The sequence below is a fragment of the Heterodontus francisci genome, chromosome 4, assembly GCF_036365525.1.
Source record: "Heterodontus francisci isolate sHetFra1 chromosome 4, sHetFra1.hap1, whole genome shotgun sequence".
Taxonomy (NCBI): domain Eukaryota; kingdom Metazoa; phylum Chordata; class Chondrichthyes; order Heterodontiformes; family Heterodontidae; genus Heterodontus; species Heterodontus francisci.
In genome coordinates, this window is record NC_090374.1 from 1731258 (window position 1) to 1755428 (window position 24171).

Sequence of the window (24171 nt, forward strand, 5' to 3'; positions counted from 1 at the left end):
CTCAGCAGGTCAGGCAGTATCTGTGGAGAGAGAAACAGAGTTAATAAAAACAGCAAGTGCTGGAAATACTCAGCGGGTCGGGCAGTATCTGTGGAGAGAGAAACAGAGTTAATAAAAACAGCAGGTGCTGGAAATACTCAGCAGGTCGGGCAATATCTGTGGAGAGAGAAACAGAGTTAATAAAAACAGCAAGTGCTGGAAATACTCAGCGGGTCGGGCAGTATCTGTGGAGAGAGAAACAGAGTTAATAAAAACAGCAGGTGCTGGAAATACTCAGCAGGTCGGGCAGCATCTGTGGAGAGAGAAACAGAGTTAATAAAAACAGCAAGTGCTGGAAATACTCAGCAGGTCGGGCAGCATCTGTGGAGAGAGAAACAGAGTTAATAAAAACAGCGAGAGCTGGAAATACTCAGCAGGTCAGGCAATATCTGTGGAGAGAGAAAGAGAGTTAATAAAAACATCGAGTGCAGGAAATACTCAGCAGGTCGGGCAGTATCTGTGGAGACAAACAGAGTTAATAAAAACAGCAAGTGCCAGAAATACTCAGCAGGTCAGGCAGCATCTGTGGAGAGAGAAACAGAATTAATAAAAACAGCGAGTGCTGGAAATACTCAGCGGGTCGGGCAGTATCTGTGGAGAGAGAAACAGAATTAATAAAAACAGCGAGTGCTGGAAATACTCAGCGGGTCGGGCAGTATCTGTGGAGAGAGAAACAGAGTTAATAAAAACAGCAAGTGCTGGAAATACTCAGCAGGTCGGGCAGCATCTGTGGAGAGAGAAACAGAGTTAATAAAAACAGCAAGTGCTGGAAATACTCAGCAGGTCGGGCAGTATCTGTGGAGAGAGAAACAGAATTTTTAAAAACAGCGAGAGCTGGAAATACTCAGCAGGTCACACAGTATCTGTGGAGAGAGAAACAGAGTTAATAAAAACAGCGAGTGCTGGAAATACTCAGCAGGTCGGGCAGTATCTGTGGAGAGAAACAGAGTTAATAAAAACAGCCAGTGCCGGAAATACTCAGCAGGTCAGGCAGTATCTGTGGAGAGAGAAACAGAGTTAATAAAAACAACAAGTGCTGGAAATACTCAGCAGGTCAGGCAGTATCTGTGGAGAGAGAAACAGAGTTAATAAAAACAGCAAGTGCTGGAAAAACTTAGCAGGTCGGGCAGTATCTGTGGAGAGAGAAACAGAGTTAATAAAAACAGCGAAAGCTGGAAATACGCAGCAGGTCGGGCAGTATCTGTGGAGAGAGAAACAGAGTTAATAAAAACAGCAAGTGCTGGAAATACTCAGCAGGTCGGGCAGTATCTGTGGAGAGAGAAACAGAGTTAATAAAAACAGCGAGAGCTGGAAATACTCAGCAGGTCAGGCAGTATCTGTGGAGAGAGAAACAGAGTTAATAAGAACAGCGAGAGCTGGAAATACTCAGCAGGTCAGGCAGTATCTGTGGAGAGAGAAACAGAGTTAATAAAAAGAGCATGTGCTGGAAATACTCAGCAGGTCAGGCAGTATCTGTGGAGAGAGAAACAGAGTTAATAAAAACACCGAGTGCAGGAAATACTCAGCAGGTCGGGCAGTATCTGTGGAGAGAAACAGAGTTAATAAAAACAGCAAGTGCCGGAAATACTCAGCAGGTCAGGCAGTATCTGTGGAGAGAGAAACAGAATTAATAAAAACAGCGAGTGCTGAAAATACTCATCGGGCCGGGCAGTATCTGTGGAGAGAGAAACAGAGTTAATAAAAACAGCAAGTGCTGGAAATACACAGCAGGTCAGGCAGTATCTGTGGAGAGAGAAACAGAGTTAATAAAAACGGCAAGTGCTGGAAATACTCAGCAGGTCGGGCAGTATCTGTGGAGAGAGAAACAGAGTTAATAAAAACAGCAAGTGCTGGAAAAACTCAGCAGGTCGGGCAGTATCTGTGGAGAGAGAAACAGAGTTAATAAAAACAGCGAGTGCTGGAAATACTCAGCAGGTCGGGCAGTATCTGTGGAGAGAGAAACAGAGTTAATAAAAACAGCGAGTGCTGGAAATACTCAGCAGGTCGGGCAGCATCTGTGGAGAGAGAAACAGAGTTAATAAAAACAGCGAGAGCTGGAAATACTCAGCAGGTCAGGCAGTATCTGTGAAGAGAGAAACAGAGTTAATAAAAACAGCGAGTGCAGGAAATACTCAGCAGGTCGGGCAGTATCTGTGGAGAGAAACAGAGTTAATAAAAACAGCAAGTGCTGGAAATACTCAGCAGGTCAGGCAGTATCTGTGGAGAGAGAAACAGAGTTAATAAAAACAGCAAGTGCTGGAAATACTCAGCAGGTCGGGCAGTATCTATGGAGAGAGAAACAGAGTTAATAAAAACAGCGAGTGCTGGAAATACTCAGCAGGTCGGGCAGCATCTGTGGAGAGAGAAACAGAGTTAATAAAAACAGCGAGAGCTGGAAATACTCAGCAGGTCAGGCAGTATCGGTGAAGAGAGAAACAGAGTTAATAAAAACAGCGAGTGCAGGAAATACTCAGCAGGTCGGGCAGTATCTGTGGAGAGAGAAACAGAGTTAATAAAAACAGCAAGTGCTGGAAATACTCAGCGGGTCGGGCAGGATCTGTGGAGAGAGAAACAGAGTTAATAAAAACAGCGAGTGCTGGAAATACTCAGCAGGTCGGGCAGTATCTGTGGAGAGAGAAACAGAGTTAATAAAAACAGCAAGTGCTTGAAATACTCAGCAGGTCAGGCAGGATCTGTGGAGAGAGAAACAGAGTTAATAAAAACAGCAAGTGCTGGAAATACTCAGCAGGTCGGGCAGCATCTGTGGAGAGAGAAACAGAGTTAATAAAAACAGCGAGAGCTGGAAATACTCAGCAGGTCAGGCAGTATCTGTGGAGAGAGAAACAGAGTTAATAAAAACAGCAAGTGCTGGAAATACTCAGCGGGTCGGGCAGTATCTGTGGAGAGAAACAGAGTTAATAAAAACAGCAGGTGCTGGAAATACTCAGCAGGTCGGGCAATATCTGTGGAGAGAGAAACAGAGTTAATAAAAACAGCAAGTGCTGGAAATACTCAGTGGGTCGGGCAGTATCTGTGGAGAGAGAAACAGAGTTAATAAAAACAGCGAGAGCTGGAAATACTCAGCAGGTCAGGCAGTATCTGTGGAGAGAGAAACAGAGTTAATAAAAACAGCAAGTGCTGGAAATACTCAGCAGGTCGGGCAGTATCTGTGGAGAGAGAAACAGAGTTAATAAAAACAGCAAGTGCTGGAAATACTCAGCAGGTCGGGCAGTATCTGTGGAGAGAGAAACAGAGTTAATAAAAACAGCAAGTGCTGGAAATACTCAGCAGGTCAGGCAGTATCTGTGGAGAGAGAAACAGAGTTAATAAAAACAGCAAGTGCTGGAAATACTCAGCAGGTCAGGCAGTATCTGTGGAGAGAGAAACAGAGTTAATAAAAACAGCAAGTGCTGGAAATACTCAGCGGGTCGGGCAGTATCTGTGGAGAGAGAAACAGAGTTAATAAAAACAGCAGGTGCTGGAAATACTCATCGGGTCGGGCAGTATCTGTGGAGAGAGAAACAGAGTTAATAAAAACAGCAAGTGCTGGAAATACACAGCAGGTCGGGCAGCATCTGTGGAGAGAGAAACAGAGTTAATAAAAACAGCAAGTGCTGGAAATACTCAGCAGGTCGGGCAGCATCTGTGGAGAGAGAAACAGAGTTAATAAAAACAGCGAGAGCTGGAAATACTCAGCAGGTCAGGCAGTATCTGTGAAGAGAGAAACAGAGTTAATAAAAACAGCGAGTGCAGGAAATACTCAGCAGGTCGGGCAGTATCTGTGGAGAGAGAAACAGAGTTAATAAAAACAGCAAGTGCTGGAAATACTCAGCGGGTCGGGCAGGATCTGTGGAGAGAGAAACAGAGTTAATAAAAACAGCGAGTGCTGGAAATACTCAGCAGGTCGGGCAGTATCTGTGGAGAGAGAAACAGAGTTAATAAAAACAGCAAGTGCTGGAAATACTCAGCAGGTCAGGCAGGATCTGTGGAGAGAGAAACAGAGTTAATAAAAACAGCGAAAGCTGGAAATACTCAGCAGGTCGGGCAGCATCTGTGGAGAGAGAAACAGAGTTAATAAAAACAGCGAGAGCTGGAAATACTCAGCAGGTCAGGCAGTATCTGTGGAGAGAGAAACAGAGTTAATAAAAACAGCAAGTGCTGGAAATACTCAGCGGGTCGGGCAGTATCTGTGGAGAGAGAAACAGAGTTAATAAAAACAGCAGGTGCTGGAAATACTCAGCAGGTCGGGCAATATCTGTGGAGAGAGAAACAGAGTTAATAAAAACAGCAAGTGCTGGAAATACTCAGCGGGTCGGGCAGTATCTGTGGAGAGAGAAACAGAGTTAATAAAAACAGCAGGTGCTGGAAATACTCAGCAGGTCGGGCAGCATCTGTGGAGAGAGAAACAGAGTTAATAAAAACAGCAAGTGCTGGAAATACTCAGCAGGTCGGGCAGCATCTGTGGAGAGAGAAACAGAGTTAATAAAAACAGCGAGAGCTGGAAATACTCAGCAGGTCAGGCAATATCTGTGGAGAGAGAAAGAGAGTTAATAAAAACATCGAGTGCAGGAAATACTCAGCAGGTCGGGCAGTATCTGTGGAGACAAACAGAGTTAATAAAAACAGCAAGTGCCAGAAATACTCAGCAGGTCAGGCAGCATCTGTGGAGAGAGAAACAGAATTAATAAAAACAGCGAGTGCTGGAAATACTCAGCGGGTCGGGCAGTATCTGTGGAGAGAGAAACAGAATTAATAAAAACAGCGAGTGCTGGAAATACTCAGCGGGTCGGGCAGTATCTGTGGAGAGAGAAACAGAGTTAATAAAAACAGCAAGTGCTGGAAATACTCAGCAGGTCGGGCAGCATCTGTGGAGAGAGAAACAGAGTTAATAAAAACAGCAAGTGCTGGAAATACTCAGCAGGTCGGGCAGTATCTGTGGAGAGAGAAACAGAATTTTTAAAAACAGCGAGAGCTGGAAATACTCAGCAGGTCACACAGTATCTGTGGAGAGAGAAACAGAGTTAATAAAAACAGCGAGTGCTGGAAATACTCAGCAGGTCGGGCAGTATCTGTGGAGAGAAACAGAGTTAATAAAAACAGCCAGTGCCGGAAATACTCAGCAGGTCAGGCAGTATCTGTGGAGAGAGAAACAGAGTTAATAAAAACAGCGAGAGCTGGAAATACTCAGCAGGTCAGGCAGTATCTGTGGAGAGAGAAACAGAGTTAATAAAAAGAGCATGTGCCGGAAATACTCAGCAGGTCAGGCAGTATCTGTGGAGAGAGAAACAGAATTAATAAAAACAGCGAGTGCTGAAAATACTCATCGGGTCGGGCAGTATCTGTGGAGAGAGAAACAGAGTTAATAAAAACAGCAAGTGCTGGAAATACACAGCAGGTCAGGCAGTATCTGTGGAGAGAGAAACAGAGTTAATAAAAACAGCAAGTGCTGGAAATACTCAGCAGGTCGGGCAGTATCTGTGGAGAGAGAAACAGAGTTAATAAAAACAGCAAGTGCTGGAAAAACTCAGCAGGTCAGGCAGTATCTGTGGAGAGAGAAACAGAGTTAATAAAAACAGCGAGTGCTGGAAATACTCAGCAGGTCGGGCAGTATCTGTGGAGAGAGAAACAGAGTTAATAAAAACAGCAAGTGCTGGAAATACTCAGCAGGTCAGGCAGGATCTGTGGAGAGAGAAACAGAGTTAATAAAAACAGCAAGTGCTGGAAATACTCAGCAGGTCGGGCAGTATCTGTGGAGAGAGAAACAGAGTTAATAAAAACAGCGAGTGCTGGAAATACTCAGCAGGTCGGGCAGCATCTGTGGAGAGAGAAACAGAGTTAATAAAAACAGCGAGAGCTGGAAATACTCAGCAGGTCAGGCAGTATCTGTGAAGAGAGAAACAGAGTTAATAAAAACAGCGAGTGCAGGAAATACTCAGCAGGTCGGGCAGTATCTGTGGAGAGAGAAACAGAGTTAATAAAAACAGCAAGTGCTGGAAATACTCAGCGGGTCGGGCAGGATCTGTGGAGAGAGAAACAGAGTTAATAAAAACAGCGAGTGCTGGAAATACTCAGCAGGTCAGGCAGTATCTGTGGAGAGAGAAACAGAGTTAATAAAAACACCGAGTGCAGGAAATACTCAGCAGGTCGGGCAGTATCTGTGGAGAGAAACAGAGTTAATAAAAACAGCAAGTGCCGGAAATACTCAGCAGGTCAGGCAGTATCTGTGGAGAGAGAAACAGAATTAATAAAAACAGCGAGTGCTGAAAATACTCATCGGGTCGGGCAGTATCTGTGGAGAGAGAAACAGAGTTAATAAAAACAGCAAGTGCTGGAAATACACAGCAGGTCAGGCAGTATCTGTGGAGAGAGAAACAGAGTTAATAAAAACGGCAAGTGCTGGAAATACTCAGCAGGTCGGGCAGTATCTGTGGAGAGAGAAACAGAGTTAATAAAAACAGCAAGTGCTGGAAAAACTCAGCAGGTCGGGCAGTATCTGTGGAGAGAGAAACAGAGTTAATAAAAACAGCGAGTGCTGGAAATACTCAGCAGGTCGGGCAGTATCTGTGGAGAGAGAAACAGAGTTAATAAAAACAGCGAGTGCTGGAAATACTCAGCAGGTCGGGCAGCATCTGTGGAGAGAGAAACAGAGTTAATAAAAACAGCGAGAGCTGGAAATACTCAGCAGGTCAGGCAGTATCTGTGAAGAGAGAAACAGAGTTAATAAAAACAGCGAGTGCAGGAAATACTCAGCAGGTCGGGCAGTATCTGTGGAGAGAAACAGAGTTAATAAAAACAGCAAGTGCTGGAAATACTCAGCAGGTCAGGCAGTATCTGTGGAGAGAGAAACAGAGTTAATAAAAACAGCAAGTGCTGGAAATACTCAGCAGGTCGGGCAGTATCTATGGAGAGAGAAACAGAGTTAATAAAAACAGCGAGTGCTGAAAATACTCAGCAGGTCGGGCAGCATCTGTGGAGAGAGAAACAGAGTTAATAAAAACAGCGAGAGCTGGAAATACTCAGCAGGTCAGGCAGTATCTGTGAAGAGAGAAACAGAGTTAATAAAAACAGCGAGTGCAGGAAATACTCAGCAGGTCGGGCAGTATCTGTGGAGAGAGAAACAGAGTTAATAAAAACAGCAAGTGCTGGAAATACTCAGCGGGTCGGGCAGGATCTGTGGAGAGAAACAGAGTTAATAAAAACAGCGAGTGCTGGAAATACTCAGCAGGTCGGGCAGTATCTGTGGAGAGAGAAACAGAGTTAATAAAAACAGCAAGTGCTGGAAATACTCAGCAGGTCAGGCAGGATCTGTGGAGAGAGAAACAGAGTTAATAAAAACAGCAAGTGCTGGAAATACTCAGCAGGTCGGGCAGCATCTGTGGAGAGAGAAACAGAGTTAATAAAAACAGCGAGAGCTGGAAATACTCAGCAGGTCAGGCAGTATCTGTGGAGAGAGAAACAGAGTTAATAAAAACAGCAAGTGCTGGAAATACTCAGCGGGTCGGGCAGTATCTGTGGAGAGAAACAGAGTTAATAAAAACAGCAGGTGCTGGAAATACTCAGCAGGTCGGGCAGCATCTGTGGAGAGAGAAACAGAGTTAATAAAAACAGCGAGAGCTGGAAATACTCAGCAGGTCAGGCAGTATCTGTGAAGAGAGAAACAGAGTTAATAAAAACAGCGAGTGCAGGAAATACTCAGCAGGTCGGGCAGTATCTGTGGAGAGAGAAACAGAGTTAATAAAAACAGCAAGTGCTGGAAATACTCAGCGGGTCGGGCAGGATCTGTGGAGAGAGAAACAGAGTTAATAAAAACAGCGAGTGCTGGAAATACTCAGCAGGTCGGGCAGTATCTGTGGAGAGAGAAACAGAGTTAATAAAAACAGCAAGTGCTGGAAATACTCAGCAGGTCAGGCAGGATCTGTGGAGAGAGAAACAGAGTTAATAAAAACAGCAAGTGCTGGAAATACTCAGCAGGTCGGGCAGCATCTGTGGAGAGAGAAACAGAGTTAATAAAAACAGCGAGAGCTGGAAATACTCAGCAGGTCAGGCAGTATCTGTGGAGAGAGAAACAGAGTTAATAAAAACAGCAAGTGCTGGAAATACTCAGCGGGTCGGGCAGTATCTGTGGAGAGAGAAACAGAGTTAATAAAAACAGCAGGTGCTGGAAATACTCAGCAGGTCGGGCAATATCTGTGGAGAGAGAAACAGAGTTAATAAAAACAGCAAGTGCTGGAAATACTCAGCGGGTCGGGCAGTATCTGTGGAGAGAGAAACAGAGTTAATAAAAACAGCAGGTGCTGGATATACTCAGCAGGTCGGGCAGCATCTGTGGAGAGAGAAACAGAGTTAATAAAAACAGCAAGTGCTGGAAATACTCAGCAGGTCGGGCAGCATCTGTGGAGAGAGAAACAGAGTTAATAAAAACAGCGAGAGCTGGAAATACTCAGCAGGTCAGGCAATATCTGTGGAGAGAGAAAGAGAGTTAATAAAAACATCGAGTGCAGGAAATACTCAGCAGGTCGGGCAGTATCTGTGGAGACAAACAGAGTTAATAAAAACAGCAAGTGCCAGAAATACTCAGCAGGTCAGGCAGCATCTGTGGAGAGAGAAACAGAATTAATAAAAACAGCGAGTGCTGGAAATACTCAGCGGGTCGGGCAGTATCTGTGGAGAGAGAAACAGAATTAATAAAAACAGCGAGTGCTGGAAATACTCAGCGGGTCGGGCAGTATCTGTGGAGAGAGAAACAGAGTTAATAAAAACAGCAAGTGCTGGAAATACTCAGCAGGTCGGGCAGCATCTGTGGAGAGAGAAACAGAGTTAATAAAAACAGCAAGTGCTGGAAATACTCAGCAGGTCGGGCAGTATCTGTGGAGAGAGAAACAGAATTTTTAAAAACAGCGAGAGCTGGAAATACTCAGCAGGTCACACAGTATCTGTGGAGAGAGAAACAGAGTTAATAAAAACAGCGAGTGCTGGAAATACTCAGCAGGTCGGGCAGTATCTGTGGAGAGAAACAGAGTTAATAAAAACAGCCAGTGCCGGAAATACTCAGCAGGTCAGGCAGTATCTGTGGAGAGAGAAACAGAGTTAATAAAAACAACAAGTGCTGGAAATACTCAGCAGGTCAGGTAGTATCTGTGGAGAGAGAAACAGAGTTAATAAAAACAGCAAGTGCTGGAAAAACTTAGCAGGTCGGGCAGTATCTGTGGAGAGAGAAACAGAGTTAATAAAAACAGCGAAAGCTGGAAATACGCAGCAGGTCGGGCAGTATCTGTGGAGAGAGAAACAGAGTTAATAAAAACAGCAAGTGCTGGAAATACTCGGCAGGTCGGGCAGTATCTGTGGAGAGAGAAACAGAGTTAATAAAAACAGCGAGAGCTGGAAATACTCAGCAGGTCAGGCAGTATCTGTGGAGAGAGAAACAGAGTTAATAAAAAGAGCATGTGCCGGAAATACTCAGCAGGTCAGGCAGTATCTGTGGAGAGAGAAACAGAATTAATAAAAACAGCGAGTGCTGAAAATACTCATCGGGTCGGGCAGTATCTGTGGAGAGAGAAACAGAGTTAATAAAAACAGCAAGTGCTGGAAATACACAGCAGGTCAGGCAGTATCTGTGGAGAGAGAAACAGAGTTAATAAAAACAGCAAGTGCTGGAAATACTCAGCAGGTCGGGCAGTATCTGTGGAGAGAGAAACAGAGTTAATAAAAACAGCAAGTGCTGGAAAAACTCAGCAGGTCAGGCAGTATCTGTGGAGAGAGAAACAGAGTTAATAAAAACAGCGAGTGCTGGAAATACTCAGCAGGTCGGGCAGTATCTGTGGAGAGAGAAACAGAGTTAATAAAAACAGCAAGTGCTGGAAATACTCAGCAGGTCAGGCAGGATCTGTGGAGAGAGAAACAGAGTTAATAAAAACAGCAAGTGCTGGAAATACTCAGCAGGTCGGGCAGTATCTGTGGAGAGAAACAGAGTTAATAAAAACAGCAAGTGCTGGAAATACTCAGCAGGTCGGGCAGCATCTGTGGAGAGAGAAACAGAGTTAATAAAAACAGCGAGAGCTGGAAATACTCAGCAGGTCAGGCAGTATCTGTGAAGAGAGAAACAGAGTTAATAAAAACAGCGAGTGCAGGAAATACTCAGCAGGTCGGGCAGTATCTGTGGAGAGAAACAGAGTTAATAAAAACAGCAAGTGCTGGAAATACTCAGCAGGTCAGGCAGTATCTGTGGAGAGAGAAACAGAGTTAATAAAAACAGCAAGTGCTGGAAATACTCAGCAGGTCGGGCAGTATCTATGGAGAGAGAAACAGAGTTAATAAAAACAGCGAGTGCTGGAAATACTCAGCAGGTCGGGCAGCATCTGTGGAGAGAGAAACAGAGTTAATAAAAACAGCGAGAGCTGGAAATACTCAGCAGGTCAGGCAGTATCTGTGAAGAGAGAAACAGAGTTAATAAAAACAGCGAGTGCAGGAAATACTCAGCAGGTCGGGCAGTATCTGTGGAGAGAGAAACAGAGTTAATAAAAACAGCAAGTGCTGGAAATACTCAGCGGGTCGGGCAGGATCTGTGGAGAGAGAAACAGAGTTAATAAAAACAGCGAGTGCTGGAAATACTCAGCAGGTCGGGCAGTATCTGTGGAGAGAGAAACAGAGTTAATAAAAACAGCAAGTGCTGGAAATACTCAGCAGGTCAGGCAGGATCTGTGGAGAGAGAAACAGAGTTAATAAAAACAGCAAGTGCTGGAAATACTCAGCAGGTCGGGCAGCATCTGTGGAGAGAGAAACAGAGTTAATAAAAACAGCGAGAGCTGGAAATACTCAGCAGGTCAGGCAGTATCTGTGGAGAGAGAAACAGAGTTAATAAAAACAGCAAGTGCTGGAAATACTCAGCGGGTCGGGCAGTATCTGTGGAGAGAAACAGAGTTAATAAAAACAGCAGGTGCTGGAAATACTCAGCAGGTCGGGCAATATCTGTGGAGAGAGAAACAGAGTTAATAAAAACAGCAAGTGCTGGAAATACTCAGCGGGTCGGGCAATATCTGTGGAGAGAGAAACAGAGTTAATAAAAACAGCAAGTGCTGGAAATACTCAGCAGGTCGGGCAGTATCTGTGGAGAGAGAAACAGAGTTAATAAAAACAGCGAGAGCTGGAAATACTCAGCAGGTCAGGCAGTATCTGTGGAGAGAGAAACAGAGTTAATAAAAACAGCAAGTGCTGGAAATACTCAGCGGGTCGGGCAGTATCTGTGGAGAGAGAAACAGAGTTAATAAAAACAGCAGGTGCTGGAAATACTCATCGGGTCGGGCAGTATTTGTGGAGAGAGAAACAGAGTTAATAAAAACAGCAAGTGCTGGAAATACACAGCAGGTCGGGCAGCATCTGTGGAGAGAGAAACAGAGTTAATAAAAACAGCAAGTGCTGGAATACTCAGCAGGTCGGGCAGCATCTGTGGAGAGAGAAACAGAGTTAATAAAAACAGCGAGAGCTGGAAATACTCAGCAGGTCAGGCAGTATCTGTGAAGAGAGAAACAGAGTTAATAAAAACAGCGAGTGCAGGAAATACTCAGCAGGTCGGGCAGTATCTGTGGAGAGAGAAACAGAGTTAATAAAAACAGCAAGTGCTGGAAATACTCAGCGGGTCGGGCAGGATCTGTGGAGAGAGAAACAGAGTTAATAAAAACAGCGAGTGCTGGAAATACTCAGCAGGTCGGGCAGTATCTGTGGAGAGAGAAACAGAGTTAATAAAAAGAGCATGTGCCGGAAATACTCAGCAGGTCAGGCAGTATCTGTGGAGAGAGAAACAGAATTAATAAAAACAGCGAGTGCTGAAAATACTCATCGGGTCGGGCAGTATCTGTGGAGAGAGAAACAGAGTTAATAAAAACAGCAAGTGCTGGAAATACACAGCAGGTCAGGCAGTATCTGTGGAGAGAGAAACAGAGTTAATAAAAACAGCAAGTGCTGGAAATACTCAGCAGGTCGGGCAGTATCTGTGGAGAGAGAAACAGAGTTAATAAAAACAGCAAGTGCTGGAAAAACTCAGCAGGTCAGGCAGTATCTGTGGAGAGAGAAACAGAGTTAATAAAAACAGCGAGTGCTGGAAATACTCAGCAGGTCGGGCAGTATCTGTGGAGAGAGAAACAGAGTTAATAAAAACAGCAAGTGCTGGAAATACTCAGCAGGTCAGGCAGGATCTGTGGAGAGAGAAACAGAGTTAATAAAAACAGCAAGTGCTGGAAATACTCAGCAGGTCGGGCAGTATCTGTGGAGAGAAACAGAGTTAATAAAAACAGCAAGTGCTGGAAATACTCAGCAGGTCGGGCAGCATCTGTGGAGAGAGAAACAGAGTTAATAAAAACAGCGAGAGCTGGAAATACTCAGCAGGTCAGGCAGTATCTGTGAAGAGAGAAACAGAGTTAATAAAAACAGCGAGTGCAGGAAATACTCAGCAGGTCGGGCAGTATCTGTGGAGAGAAACAGAGTTAATAAAAACAGCAAGTGCTGGAAATACTCAGCAGGTCAGGCAGTATCTGTGGAGAGAGAAACAGAGTTAATAAAAACAGCAAGTGCTGGAAATACTCAGCAGGTCGGGCAGTATCTATGGAGAGAGAAACAGAGTTAATAAAAACAGCGAGTGCTGGAAATACTCAGCAGGTCGTGCAGCATCTGTGGAGAGAGAAACAGAGTTAATAAAAACAGCGAGAGCTGGAAATACTCAGCAGGTCAGGCAGTATCTGTGAAGAGAGAAACAGAGTTAATAAAAACAGCGAGTGCAGGAAATACTCAGCAGGTCGGGCAGTATCTGTGGAGAGAGAAACAGAGTTAATAAAAACAGCAAGTGCTGGAAATACTCAGCGGGTCGGGCAGGATCTGTGGAGAGAGAAACAGAGTTAATAAAAACAGCGAGTGCTGGAAATACTCAGCAGGTCGGGCAGTATCTGTGGAGAGAGAAACAGAGTTAATAAAAACAGCAAGTGCTGGAAATACTCAGCAGGTCAGGCAGGATCTGTGGAGAGAGAAACAGAGTTAATAAAAACAGCAAGTGCTGGAAATACTCAGCAGGTCGGGCAGCATCTGTGGAGAGAGAAACAGAGTTAATAAAAACAGCGAGAGCTGGAAATACTCAGCAGGTCAGGCAGTATCTGTGGAGAGAGAAACAGAGTTAATAAAAACAGCAAGTGCTGGAAATACTCAGCGGGTCGGGCAGTATCTGTGGAGAGAAACAGAGTTAATAAAAACAGCAGGTGCTGGAAATACTCAGCAGGTCGGGCAATATCTGTGGAGAGAGAAACAGAGTTAATAAAAACAGCAAGTGCTGGAAATACTCAGCGGGTCGGGCAGTATCTGTGGAGAGAGAAACAGAGTTAATAAAAACAGCGAGAGCTGGAAATACTCAGCAGGTCAGGCAGTATCTGTGGAGAGAGAAACAGAGTTAATAAAAACAGCAAGTGCTGGAAATACACAGCAGGTCGGGCAGCATCTGTGGAGAGAGAAACAGAGTTAATAAAAACAGCAAGTGCTGGAATACTCAGCAGTTCGGGCAGCATCTGTGGAGAGAGAAACAGAGTTAATAAAAACAGCAAGTGCTGGAAATACTCAGCAGGTCGGGCAGTATCTATGGAGAGAGAAACAGAGTTAATAAAAACAGCGAGTGCTGGAAATACTCAGCAGGTCGGGCAGCATCTGTGGAGAGAGAAACAGAGTTAATAAAAACAGCGAGAGCTGGAAATACTCAGCAGGTCAGGCAGTATCTGTGAAGAGAGAAACAGAGTTAATAAAAACAGCGAGTGCAGGAAATACTCAGCAGGTCGGGCAGTATCTGTGGAGAGAGAAACAGAGTTAATAAAAACAGCAAGTGCTGGAAATACTCAGCGGGTCGGGCAGGATCTGTGGAGAGAGAAACAGAGTTAATAAAAACAGCGAGTGCTGGAAATACTCAGCAGGTCGGGCAGTATCTGTGGAGAGAGAAACAGAGTTAATAAAAACAGCAAGTGCTGGAAATACTCAGCAGGTCAGGCAGGATCTGTGGAGAGAGAAACAGAGTTAATAAAAACAGCAAGTGCTGGAAATACTCAGCAGGTCGGGCAGCATCTGTGGAGAGAGAAACAGAGTTAATAAAAACAGCGAGAGCTGGAAATACTCAGCAGGTCAGGCAGTATCTGTGGAGAGAGAAACAGAGTTAATAAAAACAGCAAGTGCTGGAAATACTCAGCGGGTCGGGCAGTATCTGTGGAGAGAAACAGAGTTAATAAAAACAGCAGGTGCTGGAAATACTCAGCAGGTCGGGCAATATCTGTGGAGAGAGAAACAGAGTTAATAAAAACAGCAAGTGCTGGAAATACTCAGCGGGTCGGGCAGTATCTGTGGAGAGAGAAACAGAGTTAATAAAAACAGCAAGTGCTGGAAATACACAGCAGGTCGGGCAGCATCTGTGGAGAGAGAAACAGAGTTAATAAAAACAGCAAGTGCTGGAATACTCAGCAGGTCGGGCAGCATCTGTGGAGAGAGAAACAGAGTTAATAAAAACAGCGAGAGCTGGAAATACTCAGCAGGTCAGGCAGTATCTGTGAAGAGAGAAACAGAGTTAATAAAAACAGCGAGTGCAGGAAATACTCAGCAGGTCGGGCAGTATCTGTGGAGAGAGAAACAGAGTTAATAAAAACAGCAAGTGCTGGAAATACTCAGCGGGTCGGGCAGGATCTGTGGAGAGAGAAACAGAGTTAATAAAAACAGCGAGTGCTGGAAATACTCAGCAGGTCGGGCAGTATCTGTGGAGAGAGAAACAGAGTTAATAAAAACAGCAAGTGCTGGAAATACTCAGCAGGTCAGGCAGGATCTGTGGAGAGAGAAACAGAGTTAATAAAAACAGCAAGTGCTGGAAATACTCAGCAGGTCAGGCAGGATCTGTGGAGAGAGAAACAGAGTTAATAAAAACAGCAAGTGCTGGAAATACTCAGCAGGTCGGGCAGCATCTGTGGAGAGAGAAACAGAGTTAATAAAAACAGCGAGAGCTGGAAATACTCAGCAGGTCAGGCAGTATCTGTGGAGAGAGAAACAGAGTTAATAAAAACAGCAAGTGCTGGAAATACTCAGCGGGTCGGGCAGTATCTGTGGAGAGAGAAACAGAGTTAATAAAAACAGCAGGTGCTGGAAATACTCAGCAGGTCGGGCAATATCTGTGGAGAGAGAAACAGAGTTAATAAAAACAGCAAGTGCTGGAAATACTCAGCGGGTCGGGCAGTATCTGTGGAGAGAGAAACAGAGTTAATAAAAACAGCAGGTGCTGGAAATACTCAGCAGGTCGGGCAGCATCTGTGGAGAGAGAAACAGAGTTAATAAAAACAGCGAGAGCTGGAAATACTCAGCAGGTCAGGCAATATCTGTGGAGAGAGAAAGAGAGTTAATAAAAACATCGAGTGCAGGAAATACTCAGCAGGTCGGGCAGTATCTGTGGAGACAAACAGAGTTAATAAAAACAGCAAGTGCCAGAAATACTCAGCAGGTCAGGCAGCATCTGTGGCGAGAGAAACAGAATTAATAAAAACAGCGAGTGCTGGAAATACTCAGCGGGTCGGGCAGTATCTGTGGAGAGAGAAACAGAATTAATAAAAACAGCGAGTGCTGGAAATACTCAGCGGGTCGGGCAGTATCTGTGGAGAGAGAAACAGAGTTAATAAAAACAGCAAGTGCTGGAAATACTCAGCAGGTCGGGCAGCATCTGTGGAGAGAGAAACAGAGTTAATAAAAACAGCAAGTGCTGGAAATACTCAGCAGGTCGGGCAGTATCTGTGGAGAGAGAAACAGAATTTTTAAAAACAGCGAGAGCTGGAAATACTCAGCAGGTCACACAGTATCTGTGGAGAGAGAAACAGAGTTAATAAAAACAGCGAGTGCTGGAAATACGCAGCAGGTCGGGCAGTATCTGTGGAGAGAAACAGAGTTAATAAAAACAGCCAGTGCCGGAAATACTCAGCAGGTCAGGCAGTATCTGTGGAGAGAGAAACAGAGTTAATAAAAACAGCAAGTGCTGGAAAAACTTAGCAGGTCGGGCAGTATCTGTGGAGAGAGAAACAGAGTTAATAAAAACAGCGAAAGCTGGAAATACGCAGCAGGTCGGGCAGTATCTGTGGAGAGAGAAACAGAGTTAATAAAAACAGCAAGTGCTGGAAATACTCAGCAGGTCGGGCAGTATCTGTGGAGAGAGAAACAGAGTTAATAAAAACAGCGAGAGCTGGAAATACTCAGCAGGTCAGGCAGTATCTGTGGAGAGAGAAACAGAGTTAATAAAAAGAGCATGTGCTGGAAATACTCAGCAGGTCAGGCAGTATCTGTGGAGAGAGAAATAGAGATAATAAAAACAGCGAGTGCAGGAAATACTCAGCAGGTCGGGCAGTATCTGTGGAGAGAAACAGAGTTAATAAAAACAGCAAGTGCCGGAAATACTCAGCAGGTCAGGCAGTATCTGTGGAGAGAGAAACAGAATTAATAAAAACAGCGAGTGCTGAAAATACTCATCGGGTCGGGCAGTATCTGTGGAGAGAGAAACAGAGTTAATAAAAACAGCAAGTGCTGGAAATACACAGCAGGTCAGGCAGTATCTGTGGAGAGAGAAACAGAGTTAATAAAAACGGCAAGTGCTGGAAATACTCAGCAGGTCGGGCAGTATCTGTGGAGAGAGAAACAGAGTTAATAAAAACAGCAAGTGCTGGAAAAACTCAGCAGGTCAGGCAGTATCTGTGGAGAGAGAAACAGAGTTAATAAAAACAGCGAGTGCTGGAAATACTCAGCAGGTCGGGCAGTATCTGTGGAGAGAGAAACAGAGTTAATAAAAACAGCAAGTGCTGGAAATACTCAGCAGGTCAGGCAGGATCTGTGGAGAGAGAAACAGAGTTAATAAAAACAGCAAGTGCTGGAAATACTCAGCAGGTCGGGCAGCATCTGTGGAGAGAGAAACAGAGTTAATAAAAACAGCGAGAGCTGGAAATACTCAGCAGGTCAGGCAGTATCTGTGGAGAGAGAAACAGAGTTAATAAAAACAGCAAGTGCTGGAAATACTCAGCGGGTCGGGCAGTATCTGTGGAGAGAGAAACAGAGTTAATAAAAACAGCAGGTGCTGGAAATACTCAGCAGGTCGGGCAATATCTGTGGAGAGAGAAACAGAGTTAATAAAAACAGCAAGTGCTGGAAATACTCAGCGGGTCGGGTAGTATCTGTGGAGAGAGAAACAGAGTTAATAAAAACAGCAGGTGCTGGAACTACTCAGCAGGTCGGGCAGCATCTGTGGAGAGAGAAACAGAGTTAATAAAAACAGCAAGTGCTGGAAATACTCAGCAGGTCGGGCAGCATCTGTGGAGAGAGAAACAGAGTTAATAAAAACAGCGAGAGCTGGAAATACTCAGCAGGTCAGGCAATATCTGTGGAGAGAGAAAGAGAGTTAATAAAAACATCGAGTGCAGGAAATACTCAGCAGGTCGGGCAGTATCTGTGGAGACAAACAGAGTTAATAAAAACAGCAAGTGCCAGAAATACTCAGCAGGTCAGGCAGCATCTGTGGAGAGAGAAACAGAATTAATAAAAACAGCGAGTGCTGGAAATACTCAGCGGGTCGGGCAGTATCTGTGGAGAGAGAAACAGAATTAATAAAAACAGCGAGTGCTGGAAATACTCAGCAGGTCGGGCAGTATCTGTGGAGAGAGAAACAGAGTTAATAAAAACAGCAAGTGCTGGAAATACTCAGCAGGTCGGGCAGCATCTGTGGAGAGAGAAACAGAGTTAATAAAAACAGCAAGTGCTGGAAATACTCAGCAGGTCGGGCAGTATCTGTGGAGAGAGAAACAGAATTAATAAAAACAGCGAGAGCTGGAAATACTCAGCAGGTCACACAGTATCTGTGAAGAGAGAAACAGAGTTAATAAAAACAGCGAGTGCTGGAAATACTCAGCAGGTCGGGCAGTATCTGTGGAGAGAAACAGAGTTAATAAAAACAGCCAGTGCCGGAAATACTCAGCAGGTCAGGCAGTATCTGTGGAGAGAGAAACAGAGTTAATAAAAACAACAAGTGCTGGAAATACTCAGCAGGTCAGGCAGTATCTGTGGAGAGAGAAACAGAGTTAATAAAAACAGCAAGTGCTGGAAAAACTTAGCAGGTCGGGCAGTATCTGTGGAGAGAGAAACAGAGTTAATAAAAACAGCGAAAGCTGGAAATACGCAGCAGGTCGGGCAGTATCTGTGGAGAGAGAAACAGAGTTAATAAAAACAGCAAGTGCTGGAAATACTCAGCAGGTCGGGCAGTATCTGTGGAGAGAGAAACAGAGTTAATAAAAACAGCGAGAGCTGGAAATACTCAGCAGGTCAGTCAGTATCTGTGGAGAGAGAAACAGAGTTAATAAAAAGAGCATGTGCTGGAAATACTCAGCAGGTCAGGCAGTATCTGTGGAGAGAGAAACAGAGATAATAAAAACAGCGAGTGCAGGAAATACTCAGCAGGTCGGGCAGTATCTGTGGAGAGAAACAGAGTTAATAAAAACAGCAAGTGCCGGAAATACTCAGCAGGTCAGGCAGTATCTGTGGAGAGAGAAACAGAATTAATAAAAACAGCGAGTGCTGAAAATACTCATCGGGTCGGGCAGTATCTGTGGAGAGAGAAACAGAGTTAATAAAAACAGCAAGTGCTGGAAATACACAGCAGGTCAGGCAGTATCTGTGGAGAGAGAAACAGAGTTAATAAAAACGGCAAGTGCTGGAAATACTCAGCAGGTCGGGCAGTATCTGTGGAGAGAGAAACAGAGTTAATAAAAACAGCAAGTGCTGGAAAAACTCAGCAGGTCGGGCAGTATCTGTGGAGAGAGAAACAGAGTTAATAAAAACAGCGAGTGCTGGAAATACTCAGCAGGTCGGGCAGAATCTGTGGAGAGAGAAACAGAGTTAATAAAAACAGCGAGTGCTGGAAATACTCAGCAGGTCGGGCAGCATCTGTGGAGAGAGAAACAGAGTTAATAAAAACAGCGAGAGCTGGAAATACTCAGCAGGTCAGGCAGTATCTGTGAAGAGAGAAACAGAGTTAATAAAAACAGCGAGTGCAGGAAATACTCAGCAGGTCGGGCAGTATCTGTGGAGAGAAACAGAGTTAATAAAAACAGCAAGTGCTGGAAATACTCAGCAGGTCAGGCAGTATCTGTGGAGAGAGAAACAGAGTTAATAAAAACAGCAAGTGCTGGAAATACTCAGCAGGTCGGGCAGTATCTATGGAGAGAGAAACAGAGTTAATAAAAACAGCGAGTGCTGGAAATACTCAGCAGGTCGGGCAGCATCTGTGGAGAGAGAAACAGAGTTAATAAAAACAGCGAGAGCTGGAAATACTCAGCAGGTCGGGCAGTATCTGTGAAGAGAGAAACAGAGTTAATAAAAACAGCGAGTGCAGGAAATACTCAGCAGGTCGGGCAGTATCTGTGGAGAGAGAAACAGAGTTAATAAAAACAGCAAGTGCTGGAAATACTCAGCGGGTCGGGCAGGATCTGTGGAGAGAGAAACAGAGTTAATAAAAACAGCGAGTGCTGGAAATACTCAGCAGGTCGGGCAGTATCTGTGGAGAGAGAAACAGAGTTAATAAAAACAGCAAGTGCTGGAAATACTCAGCAGGTCAGGCAGGATCTGTGGAGAGAGAAACAGAGTTAATAAAAACAGCAAATGCTGGAAATACTCAGCAGGTCGGGCAGCATCTGTGGAGAGAGAAACAGAGTTAATAAAAACAGCGAGAGCTGGAAATACTCAGCAGGTCAGGCAGTATCTGTGGAGAGAGAAACAGAGTTAATAAAAACAGCAAGTGCTGGAAATACTCAGCGGGTCGGGCAGTATCTGTGGAGAGAGAAACAGAGTTAATAAAAACAGCAGGTGCTGGAAATACTCAGCAGGTCGGGCAATATCTGTGGAGAGAGAAACAGAGTTAATAAAAACAGCAAGTGCTGGAAATACTCAGCGGGTCGGGCAGTATCTGTGGAGATAGAAACAGAGTTAATAAAAACAGCAGGTGCTGGAAATACTCAGCAGGTCGGGCAGCATCTGTGGAGAGAGAAACAGAGTTAATAAAAACAGCAAGTGCTGGAAATACTCAGCAGGTCGGGCAGCATCTGTGGAGACAGAAACAGAGTTAATAAAAACAGCGAGAGCTGGAAATACTCAGCAGGTCAGGCAGTATCTGTGAAGAGAGAAACAGAGTTAATAAAAACAGCGAGTGCTGTAAATACTCAGCAGGTCGGGCAGTATCTGTGGAGAGAGAAACAGAGTGAATTAAAACAGCAAGTGCTGGAAATACTCAGCAGGTCGGGCAGTATCTATGGAGAGAGAAACAGAGTTAATAAAAACAGCGAGTGCTGGAAATACTCAGCAGATCGGGCAGCATCTGTGGAGACAGATACAGAGTTAATAAAAACAGCGAGAGCTGGAAATACTCAGCAGGTCAGGCTGTATCTGTGAAGAGAGAAACAGAGTTAATCAAAACAGCGAGTGCAGGAAATACTCAGCAGGTCGGGCAGTATCTGTGGAGAGAAAGAGAGTTAATAAAAGCAGCAAGTGCCGGAAATACTCAGCAGGTCAGGCAGTATCTGTGGAGAGAGAAACAGAATTAATAAAAACAGCGAGTGCTGAAAATACTCAGCGGGTCGGGCAGTATCTGTGGAGAGAGAAACAGAGTTAATAAAAACAGCAAGTGCTGGAAATACACAGCAGGTCAGGCAGTATCTGTGGAGAGAGAAACAGAGTTAATAAAAACGGCAAGTGCTGGAAATACTCAGCAGGTCGGGCAGTTTCTGTGGAGAGAGAAACAGAGTTAATAAAAACAGCAAGTGCTGGAAAAACTCAGCAGGTCGGCAGTATCTATGGAGAGAGAAACAGAGTTCATAAAAACAGCGAGTGCTGGAAATACTCAGCAGGTCGGGCAGCATCTGTGGAGAGAGAAACAGAGTTAATAAAAACAGCGAGAGCTGGAAATACTCAGCAGGTCAGGCAGTATCTGTGAAGAGAGAAACAGAGTTAATAAAAACAGCGAGTGCAGGAAATACTCAGCAGGTCGGGCAGTATCTGTGGAGAGAGAAACAGAGTTAATAAAAACAGCAAGTGCTGGAAATACTCAGCGGGTCGGGCAGGATCTGTGGAGAGAGAAACAGAGTTAATAAAAACAGCGAGTGCTGGAAATACTCAGCAGGTCGGGCAGTATCTGTGGAGAGAGAAACAGAGTTAATAAAAACAGCAAGTGCTGGAAATACTCAGCAGGTCAGGCAGGATCTGTGGAGAGAGAAACAGAGTTAATAAAAACAGCAAGTGCTGGAAATACTCAGCAGGTCGGGCAGCATCTGTGGAGAGAGAAACAGAGTTAATAAAAACAGCAAGTGCTGGAAATACTCAGCAGGTCGGTCAGCATCTGTGGAGAGAGAAACAGAGTTAATAAAAACAGCGAGAGCTGGAAATACTCAGCAGGTCAGGCAGTATCTGTGGAGAGAGAAACAGAGTTAATAAAAACAGCAAGTGCTGGAAATACTCAGCGGGTCGGGCAGTATCTGTGGAGAGAGAAACAGAGTTAATAAAAACAGCAGGTGCTGGAAATACTCAGCAGGTCGGGCAATATCTGTGGAGAGAGAAACAGAGTTAATAAAAACAGCAAGCGCTGGAAATACTCAGCGGGTCGGGCAGTATCTGTGGAAAGAGAAACAGAGTTAATAAAAACAGCAAGTGCTGGAAATACTCAGCAGGTCAGGCAGTATCTGTGGAGAGAGAAACAGAGTTAATAAAAACAGCGAGTGCTGGAAATACTCAGCAGGTCGGGCAGCATCTGTGGAGAGAGAAACAGAGTTAATAAAAACAGCGAGAGCTGGAAATACTCAGCAGGTCAGGCAGCATCTGTGGAGAGAGAAACAGAGTTAATAAAAACAGCGAGTGCTGGAGATACTCAGCAGTTCGGGCAGTATCTGTGGAGAGAGAAACAGAGTTAATAAAAACAGCGAGAGCTGGAAATACTCAGCAGGTCAGGCAGTATCTGTGGAGAGAGAAACAGAGTTAATAAAAACAGCGAGTGCTGGAAATACTCAGCAGGTCGGGCAGTATCTGTGGAGAGAGAAACAGAGTTAATAAAAACAGCGAGAGCTGGAAATACTCAGCAGGTCAGGCAGTATCTGTGGAGAGAGAAACAGAGTTAATAAAAACAGCGAGTGCTGGAGATACTCAGCAGGTCGGGCAGTATCTGTGGAGAGAGAAACAGAGTTAATAAAAACAGCGAGAGCTGGAAATACTCAGCAGGTCAGGCAGCATCTGTGGAGAGAGAAACAGAGTTAATAAAAACAGCAAGTGCTGGAAATACTCAGCAGGTCGGGCAGTATCTGTGGAGAGAGAAACAGAGTTAATAAAAACAGCAAGTGCTGGAAATACTCAGCGGGTCGGGCAGTATCTGTGGAGAGAGAAACAGAGTTAATAAAAACAGCAGGTGCTGGAAATACTCAGCAGGTCGGGCAATATCTGTGGAGAGAGAAACAGAGTTAATAAAAACAGCAAGTGCTGGAAATACTCAGCGGGTCGGGCAGTATCTGTGGAAAGAGAAACAGAGTTAATAAAAACAGCAAGTGCTGGAAATACTCAGCAGGTCAGGCAGTATCTGTGGAGAGAGAAACAGAGTTAATAAAAACAGCGAGTGCTGGAAATACTCAGCAGGTCGGGCAGCATCTGTGGAGAGAGAAACAGAGTTAATAAAAACAGCGAGAGCTGGAAATACTCAGCAGGTCAGGCAGCATCTGTGGAGAGAGAAACAGAGTTAATAAAAACAGCGAGTGCTGGAGATACTCAGCAGGTCGGGCAGTATCTGTGGAGAGAGAAACAGAGTTAATAAAAACAGCAAGTGCTGGAAATACTCAGCAGGTCGGGCAGTATCTGTGGAGAGAGAAACAGAGTTAATAAAAACAGCAAGTGCTGGAAATACTCAGCAGGTCGGGCAGTATCTATGGAGAGAGAAACAGAGTTAATAAAAACAGCGAGTGCTGGAAATACTCAGCAGGTCAGGCAGCATCTGTGGAGAGAGAAACAGAGTTAATAAAAACAGCGAGTGCTGGAAATACTCAGCAGGTCGGGCAGTATCTGTGAAGAGAGAAACAGAGTTAATAAAAACAGCGAGTGCAGGAAATACTCAGCAGGTCGGGCAGTATCTGTGGAGAGAGAAACAGAGTTAATAAAAACAGCAAGTGCTGGAAATACTCAGCGGGTCGGGCAGGATCTGTGGAGAGAGAAACAGAGTTAATAAAAACAGCAAGTGCTGGAAATACTCAGCAGGTCAGGCAGGATCTGTGGAGAGAGAAACAGAGTTAATAAAAACAGCAAGTGCTGGAAATACTCAGCAGGTCGGGCAGCATCTGTGGAGAGAGAAACAGAGTTAATAAAAACAGCGAGAGCTGGAAATACTCAGCAGGTCAGGCAGTATCTGTGGAGAGAGAAACAGAGTTAATAAAAACAGCAAGTGCTGGAAATACTCAGCGGGTCGGGCAGTATCTGTGGAGAGAGAAACAGAGTTAATAAAAACAGCAGGTGCTGGAAATACTCAGCAGGTCGGGCAATATCTGTGGAGAGAGAAACAGAGTTAATAAACACAGCAAGTGCTGGAAATACTCAGCGGGTCGGGCAGTATCTGTGGAGAGAGAAACAGAGTTAATAAAAACAGCAGGTGCTGGAAATACTCAGCAGGTCGGGCAGCATCTGTGGAGAGAGAAACAGAGTTAATAAAAACAGCAAGTGCTGGAAATACTCAGCAGGTCGGGCAGCATCTGTGGAGAGAGAAACAGAGTTAATAAAAACAGCGAGAGCTGGAAATACTCAGCAGGTCAGGCAGTATCTGTGAAGAGAGAAACAGAGTTAATAAAAACAGCGAGTGCAGGAAATACTCAGCAGGTCGGGCAGTATCTGTGGAGAGAGAAACAGAGTTAATAAAAACAGCAAGTGCTGGAAATACTCAGCGGGTCGGGCAGGATCTGTGGAGAGAGAAACAGAGTTAATAAAAACAGCGAGTGCTGGAAATACTCAGCAGGTCGGGCAGTATCTGTGGAGAGAGAAACAGAGTTAATAAAAACAGCAAGTGCTGGAAATACTCAGCAGGTCAGGCAGGATCTG

The 24171-nt window shown here is 44.7% G+C and overlaps 1 protein-coding gene across 1 annotated transcript in view; it reads left to right on the top strand.

Moving 5' to 3' along the window:
* The window catches only part of slc1a3a (solute carrier family 1 member 3a), a 687310-nt gene that overhangs the window by 574237 nt on the left and 88902 nt on the right, over positions 1 to 24171 (top strand). The gene's annotated exons all lie outside the window — the stretch shown is intronic.